Source organism: Petromyzon marinus, chromosome 65, assembly GCF_048934315.1.
Source record: "Petromyzon marinus isolate PM22_M1 ecotype Great Lakes invasive population chromosome 65, UKy_Petmar_22M1.pri1.0, whole genome shotgun sequence".
NCBI classification, from domain to species: Eukaryota; Metazoa; Chordata; class Hyperoartia; order Petromyzontiformes; family Petromyzontidae; genus Petromyzon; species Petromyzon marinus.
Genome location: NC_133731.1, coordinates 3,744,392 through 3,753,468, shown reverse-complemented (window position 1 = coordinate 3,753,468; position 9,077 = coordinate 3,744,392).

Genomic DNA, 9,077 nt, shown 5'->3' with positions numbered 1-9,077 from the left:
ATGGCGAATCTGATACTCGGAACAGCGGCCGAAGGTAAATTATCCCAAATTCCCCTTTCAAATGACACCGTCAGTGACAGAATAGAAGACATGAGTAAAGACATCTTGGCTCAAGTAGTCGCGGATCTGATTTCAAGCCCGGCAAAATTCAGCCTTCAACTCGACGAAACCACAGACGTTTCTGATCTAAGCCAGCTTGCTGTTTTTGTACGCTATGTGAAAGACGACATGATAAAAGAAGAGTTTTTATTTTGTAAGCCTCTTACAACAACAACGAAGGCAGACGATGTGAAGAAGCTTGTGGATGACTTCAGAGACAACAATCTTTCATGGGATATGGTTTCTGCAGTTTGTACGGATGGAGCTCCAGTCATGCTGGGAAGAAAGTCTGGTTTTGGTGCGCTAGTAAAGGCCGATGCACCACACATCATTGTGACGCATTGTATTCTGCACAGGCATGCGTTGGCAACAAAAACCTTACCTCCAAAAATGGCAGAAGTATTAAAAACTGTGGTGGAATGTGTGAACTATGTGCGAAAAAGTGCTCTGAGGCACCGCATCTTCAGTGAGCTGTGTAAAGAAATGGGCTCTGAATTTGAGGTACTTCTGCTCCATTCTAATATTCGGTGGTTATCCCGGGGACAGGTGCTGAATCGTGTTTTTGCCATGCGTGTGGAATTAGCCCTGTTTTTGCAAGAGCACCAACACTGCCATGCAGATTGCTTCAAAAATCCTGAGTTCATTCTCATTTTAGCATATATGGCTGATATATTCGCAGCTCTCAATCATCTCAATCAGCAGATGCAGGGTGGTGGAGTCAATATCATGGAAGCGGAAGAACACCTGAAGGCTTTTCAAAAAAAGCTACCGTTATGGAAACGACGAATAGAGAACAATAACTTCACAAACTTCCCGCTTCTGGACGACTGTGCAAGTAAGATCGAAGATGTGTCTGGAATCGGAGATATTTCTGTATCCACGGAACTGAAGCAAACAATTGCCACGCACTTAGATGAGCTTGCAAAGTCTCTCGACGGATATTTCCCTACAAGAGAGTCATATCCAGCATGGGTGAGACAGCCGTTCACGTTTGCTGTTGAAGCAGCAGATGTCAATGATGAATTCCTCGACGAAATCATTGAAATTCAGCAGAGCCAGGTTCAACAGCAACTCTTCAGAACAACAACGCTCTCAACGTTTTGGTGTCGACAAATGAACAAGTATCCAGTTATTGCTAAGAAAGCCCTGGATTTTTTTTATACCATTTGTTACAACATATCTTTGTGAGCAATCCTTTTCGAGGATGCTGGACATAAAAACGAAGAAAAGGAACAGACTTTGCTGTGAAAATGACATGAGAGTGGCACTTGCCAAGGTGAAGCCACGCATATCTGAACTGATCTCTCAAAGGCAACAGCAGAAGTCACATTGATTTCCAGGTATGTAATTTGTTGTGAGTTTATGCATTGTGTTGGTTTTATTCTTTGAACAAGGTAATGTTCATGCACGGCTCATTTTGTGTACCAGTAAAAAACATATCTAAGTCTTTAATTTGAAAAAAATCACATTTTATTTTTCACTAAAGAGGGGTTCGGTGAATGCGCATATGAAACTGGTGGGGTTCGGTACCTCCAACAAGGTTAAGAACCACTGCTCTAGGACCTTGGTGGTGAGAATCTAGGATCTGGGTGGTGAGACTCCAGGATTCTGGGTGGTGAGACTCCAGAATCTGGATGGTGAGACTCCAGGATCTGGGTGGTGAGACTCTAGGACCTTGGTGGTGAGACTCTAGGACCTTGGTGGTGAGACTCTAGGATCTGGGTGGTGAGAATCTAGGATCTGGGTGGTGAGACTCCAGGATCTGAGTGGTGAGACTCCAGGATCTGGGTGGTGAGACTCCAGGACCTTGGTGGTGAGACTCTAGGACCTTGGTGGTGAGACTCCAGGATCTGGGTGGTGAGACTGTAGGATCTGGGTGGTGAGACTCTAGGATCTGGGTGGTGAGACTCTAGGATCTGGGTGGTGGGACTCCAGGATCTGGGTGGTGAGACTCTAGGATCTGGGTAGTGAGACTCCAGGATCTGGGTGGTGAGACTCCAGGATCTGGGTGGGGAGCATCCAGGATCTGCGTAGTGAGACTCCAGGATCTGGATGGTGAGACTCCAGGATCTGGGTAGTGAGACTCCAGGATCTGGGTGGTGAGACTATAGGATCTGGGTAGTGAGACTCCAGGATCTGGGTGGTGAGACTAGGATCTGGGTGGTGAGACTCCAGGATCTGGGTGGTGAGACTCCAGGATCTGAGTGGTGAGACTCCAGGTCTGCGTGGTGAGAGTCTAGGACCTTGGTGGTGAGACTCTAGGACCTTGGTCGTGAGAATCTAGGATCTGGGTAGTGAGACTCCAGGATCTGGTTGGTGAGACTCTAGGACCTTGGTGGTGAGACTCCAGGATCTGAGTGGTGAGACTCTAGGATCTAGGTGGTGAGACTCTAGGATCTGGGTGGTGAGAATCTAGGATCTGGGTGGTGAGACTCTAGGATCTGGGTGGTGAGACTCCAGGATCTGAGTGGTGAGACTCTAGGATCTGGGTGGTGAGACTCTAGGATCTGGGTGGTGAGAATCTAGGATCTGGGTGTTGAGACTCCAGGATCTCGGTGGTGAGACTCTAGGATCTGGATGGTGAGACTCCAGGATCTGGGTGGTGAGACTCTAGGTTCTGGGTGTTGAGACTCCAGGATCTGGGTGGTGAGACTCTAGGATCTGGATGGTGAGACTCCAGGATCTGGGTGGTGAGCTCCAGGATCTGGGTGTTGAGACTCTAGGATCTGGGTGGTGAGACTCTAGGATCTGGGTGGTGAGAATCTAGGATCTGGATGGTGAGACTCCGGGATCTGGGTGGTGATACTCCAGGATCTGGGTGGTGAGGCTCCAGGATCTGGGTGGTGAGACTCCAGGATCTGGGTGGTGAACCTCTAGGATCTGAGTGGTGAGACTCTAGGATCTGGGTGGTGAGGCTCCAGGATCTGGGTGGTGAGACTCCAGGATCTGGATGGTGAGACTCCAGGATCTGGGTGGTGAGACTCTAGGATCTGGGTGTTGAGACTCTAGGATCTGAGTGGTGAGACTCTAGGATCTGGGTGGTGAGACTCCAGGATCTGGGTGGTGAGACTCCAGGATCTGGGTGGTGAGACTCCAGGATCTGGGTGGTGAGACTCCGGGATCTGGGTGGTGAGACTCCAGGATCTGGGTGGTGAGACTCCAGGATCTGGGTGGTGAGACTCCAGGATCTGGGTGGTGAGACTCTAGGATCTGGGTGCTGAGACTCCAGGATGGGCAGCAGCAGCAGCGTTCCCAGCAGTGACGCCGCCACATTCCCGTATCATTCCGCCAACTCTCAACACGCAGCTCAAGAAAGTAGTTCGTCGTCGACAGTTAACAAACGAACCGCGTTATAACGGTCCGCGTTATAACGGTCTGGGTGGTGAGGGACTCTTTTAAAGATCTGGTTGGTGCCCATAAAGGGGGTGGATGGATCGAGCATTCATGGACGGCCCCTTGGGACGGGGAGAAGGGTTACATTGTTGAGTTGTCGGTTCACGACGTGAAGAAGGCTGACGCAGCACACGAGGATGGGTGCGAGCGGTGAATCCAAGTTTCATTTTATAAAGGTGTAGCCTTGTGAGACATGCGGCTCTTAAGTCGTCTGGTGCAACCGCAACAAACAAAATTTGAACACGGAACATCCCAAAAGCGACGACGCGCAACAGGAATATCCTGGAATAAACCAGCAAATATATATTTTTAAAAAAACGTGTTAAAACGCTGTGTGCCAAAAATCACAATGCGGTGCAAGCCGCCGTCGCCAACAACAACAACGACAACAACCGTAAGACAATTTAGATTAACAAGCACATGGCTGAGCATTTAGTCGTCAAACACTCCGCCCTCTCAAAACTTCCCGTGAGTAAATGGAGCGGCCGCTGAGAGAGAGAGAGAGGGTGTGTGGATGAGATTCCCGTACCTGTGCAGTGTGCTCAAGACACCTGCGGTTTGGCAAACAGAAGTTTTTTTAGTTTGATATCGTCACAAATGTCTGACCTACCCCCCACCTCACCCCTAGGTGCGTGACGTCATTTATGGACGGCCCCTTGGGAGTTCGTCAGCGCCCGCGGCTACTCTAACCACTTCGCCACCGCTCCCCGCAGTTTAAAGACCACCCGCGCACGTGCACCACGTGGGACTTCAGTAATCGATTCGCGCGTGGTGGCGCTGCGTCGATCCACGCGTTTGTCTTCGCCGTTGACTTAATGCAGCGGAGGAATCGATTTCGGATCCTTAAAATTCGATCCGCTCTGCGGAACGAATTTTGCTCTGCAGTAAAGTCCGCTTTGCGCGATCGATATCAATCAGGGGCCGTCTCTGGGGGGAGGGGGGAGGGGGGGTTTGATGAATGTGACGTCACATCAAAATGCGCAACTTTAAATAAATATCGACAACACGTGCTACATTATACTCCCGGTTCATTCGGTAAAGTCACGTAGAAGGGAAACAATAAAATAATAAAAAAAATAAAACAATTTTTTATTTATTTTATTGTTTCCCTTCTACGTGACTTTACCGAAAGAACCAAGAATATGAATCCCTGCAGTCACGAAAGCTTTAAATCAACGTTCTACTTAATTAAATAGACTTTTTAATACAAATAATTCTACAACATAAGAGTGCAGCGCCACATTAATAAATACGCACAACAATGACAATAAATTTTGATTTAAAGCTTTCGTGACTGCAGGGATTCATATTCTTGGTTCTTTCGGTAAAGTCACGTAGAAGGGAAACAATAAAATAATAAAAATATGAAACAATTAAATTATCACGACGTTTCGACTGCAACACAAGCAATCATCATCAGGTGTGAAAACCACAACAAGAAAATTTGAAAAAAGTGGCGTTTTTTTAACGTTAGCACCACGGATATCGATTTGACAGTTTGTTCAGATGGACGAGTAGCGATTTGACAGTTTGTTCAGATGGACGAGTAGCGATTTTGACAGTTTGTTCAGATGGACGAGTAGCGATTTGACAGTTTGTTCAGATGGACGAGTAGCGATTTGACAGTTTGTTCAGATGGACGAGTAGCGATTTGACAGTTTGTTCAGATGGACGAGTAGCGATTTGACAGTTTGTTCAGATGGACGTGTAGCGATTTGACAGTTTGTTCAGATGGACGAGTAGCGATTTGACAGTTTGTTCAGATGGACATGTAGCGATTTGACAGTTTGTTCAGATGGACGAGTAGCGATTTGGCAGTTTGTTCGGATGGACGAGTAGCGATTTGACAGTTTGTTCAGATGGACGAGTAGTGATTTGACAGTTTGTTCAGATGGACGACTAGCGATTTTGACAGTTTGTTCAGATGGACGAGTAGCGATTTGGCAGTTTGTATGGACGAGTAGCGATTTGACAGTTTGTTCAGATGGACGTGTAGCGATTTGGCAGTTTGTTCAGATGGACGTGTAGCGATTTGGCAGTTTGTTCAGATGGACGTGTAGCGATTTGACAGTTTGTTCGGATGGACGAGTAGCGATTTGACAGTTTGTTCAGATGGACGTGTAGCGATTTGACAGTTTGTTCAGATGGAGGTGTAGCGATTTGACAGTTTGTTCAGATGGACGAGTAGCGATTTGGCAGTTTGTTCAGATGGACGAGTAGCGATTTGACAGTTTGTTCAGATGGACGAGTAGCGATTTGACAGTTTGTTCAGATGGACGAGTCCAGAAGGAACAAAGCGATTTGACAGTTTGTTCAGATGGACGAGAAGCGATTTGACAGTTTGTTCAGATGGACGAGTAGCGATTTGACAGTTTGTTCAGATGACGAGTAGCGATTTGACAGTTTGTTCAGATGGACGAGTAGCGATTTGACAGTTTGTTCAGATGGACGAGAAGCGATTTGACAGTTTGTTCAGATGGACGAGTAGCGATTTGACAGTTTGTTCAGATGACGAGTAGCGATTTGACAGTTTGTTCAGATGGACGAGTAGCGATTTGACAGTTTGTTCAGATGGACGTGTAGCGATTTGACAGTTTGTTCAGATGGACTCGTCCATCTGAACAAAGCGATTTGACAGTTTGTTCAGATGGACGAGTAGCGATTTTGACAGTTTGTTCAGATGGACGAGTAGCGATTTGACAGTTTGTTCAGATGGACGAGTAGCGATTTGACAGTTTGTTCAGATGGACGAGTAGCGATTTTGACAGTTTGTTCAGATGGACGAGTAGCGATTTGACAGTTTGTTCAGATGGACGAGTAGCGATTTGACAGTTTGTTCAGATGGACGAGTAGCGATTTGACAGTTTGTTCAGATGTACGAGTAGCGATTTAACAGTTTGTTCAGGTGGACGAGTAGCGATTTGACAGTTTGTTCAGATGGACGAGTAGCGATTTGACAGTTTGTTCAGATGGACGAGTAGCGATTTGACAGTTTGTTCAGATGGACGTGTAGCGATTTGGCAGTTTGTTCAGATGGACGTGTAGCGATTTGGCAGTTTGTTCAGATGGACGTGTAGCGATTTGACAGTTTGTTCGGATGGACGAGTAGCGATTTGACAGTTTGTTCAGATGGACGTGTAGCGATTTGACAGTTTGTTCAGATGGACGAGTAGCGAGTTGACAGTTTGTTCAGATGGACGAGTAGCGATTTGACAGTTTGTTCAGATGGACGAGTAGCGATTTGACAGTTTGTTCAGATGGACGAGTAGCGATTTGACAGTTTGTTCAGATGGATGAGTAGCGATTTGACAGTTTGTTCAGATGGACGTGTAGCGATTTGACAGTTTGTTCAGATGGACGAGTAGCGATTTGACAGTTTGTTCAGATGGACGTGTAGCGATTTGACAGTTTGTTCAGATGGACGAGTAGCGATTTGGCAGTTTGTTCGGATGGACGAGTAGCGATTTGACAGTTTGTTCAGATGGACGAGTAGCGATTTGACAGTTTGTTCAGATGGACGACTAGCGATTTTGACAGTTTGTTCAGATGGACGAGTAGCGATTTGGCAGTTTGTTCAGATGGACGAGTAGCGATTTGACAGTTTGTTCAGATGGACGTGTAGCGATTTGGCAGTTTGTTCAGATGGACGTGTAGCGATTTGGCAGTTTGTTCAGATGGACGTGTAGCGATTTGACAGTTTGTTCGGATGGACGAGTAGCGATTTGACAGTTTGTTCAGATGGACGTGTAGCGATTTGACAGTTTGTTCAGATGGACGTGTAGCGATTTGACAGTTTGTTCAGATGGACGAGTAGCGATTTGGCAGTTTGTTCAGATGGACGAGTAGCGATTTGACAGTTTGTTCAGATGGACGAGTAGCGATTTGACAGTTTGTTCAGATGGACGTGTAGCGATTTGACAGTTTGTTCAGATGGACGAGTAGCGATTTGACAGTTAGTTCCGATGGACGTGTAGCGATTTGACAGTTTGTTCAGATGGACGAGTAGCGATTTGGCAGTTTGTTCGGATGGACGAGTAGCGATTTGACAGTTTGTTCAGATGGACGACTAGCGATTTTGACAGTTTGTTCAGATGGACGAGTAGCGATTTGGCAGTTTGTTCGGATGGACGAGTCCATCAGGAACAAAGCGATTTGACAGTTTGTTCAGATGGACGAGTAGCGATTTTGACAGTTTGTTCAGATGGACGAGTAGCGATTTGACAGTTTGTTCAGATGGACGTGTAGCGATTTGACAGTTTGTTCAGATGGACGAGTAGCGATTTGACAGTTAGTTCCGATGGATGTGTAGCGATTTGACAGTTTGTTCAGATGGACGAGTAGCGATTTGGCAGTTTGTTCGGATGGACGAGTAGCGATTTGACAGTTTGTTCAGATGGACGAGTAGCGATTTGGCAGTTTGTTCAGATGGACAAGTAGCGATTTTGACAGTTTGTTCAGATGGACGAGTAGCGATTTGACAGTTTGTTCAGATGGACGAGTAGCGATTTGACAGTTTGTTCAGATGGACGAGTAGCGATTTTGACACTTTGTTCAGATGGACGAGTAACGATTTGACAGTTTGTTCAGATGGACGAGTAGCGATTTTGACAGTTTGTTCAGATGGACGAGTAGCGATTTGGTAGTTTGTTCAGATGGACGTGTAGCGATTTGACAGTTTGTTCAGATGGACGAGTAGCGATTTGGCAGTTTGTTCAGATGGACGAGTAGCGATTTGACAGTTTGTTCGGATGGACGAGTAGCGATTTGGCAGTTTGTTCAGATGGACAAGTAGCGATTTTGACAGTTTGTTCAGATGGACGAGTAGCGATTTGACAGTTTGTTCAGATGGACGAGTAGCGATTTGACAGTTTGTTCAGATGGACGAGTAGCGATTTTGACACTTTGTTCAGATGGACGAGTAACGATTTGACAGTTTGTTCAGATGGACGATTAGCGATTTTGACAGTTTGTTCAGATAGACGAGTAGCGATTTGACAGTTTGTTCAGATGGACGAGTAGCGATTTTGACAGTTTGTTCAGATGGACGAGTAGCGATTTGGTAGTTTGTTCAGATGGACGTGTAGCGATTTGACAGTTTGTTCAGATGGACGAGTAGCGATTTGGCAGTTTGTTCAGATGGACGAGTAGCGATTTGACAGTTTGTTCGGATGGACGAGTCCATCAGGAACAAAGTGTCAAATCGCTATCCGTGGTGCTAACGTGAAATAAACGCCACTTTTTTAAATTTCTTGCTGTGGTTTTCACACCTGATGATGATTGCTTGTGTTGCAGTCGAAACGTCGTGAGAATTGTATTGTTTTATATTTTTATTATTTGTTTCTCTTCTACGTGGTGACTTTACCGAAAGAACCAAGAATACAATGACAATAGTTGAAAGCGATTTGAATCATGTTTAAAAAAAAATTTGGGGGGGGCAGAGCTTTGTGACGTCAAATTTGAGGGGGTCTGACTTTTTGTGACGCCTTGTGACGAGGCTGGGGGGGGGTCAAAAATCGTCCAAAATCGCGTGACGTCATTTATGGACGGCCCCTAATATAGGTGTGTTGGATAGTAAAGCCACTACA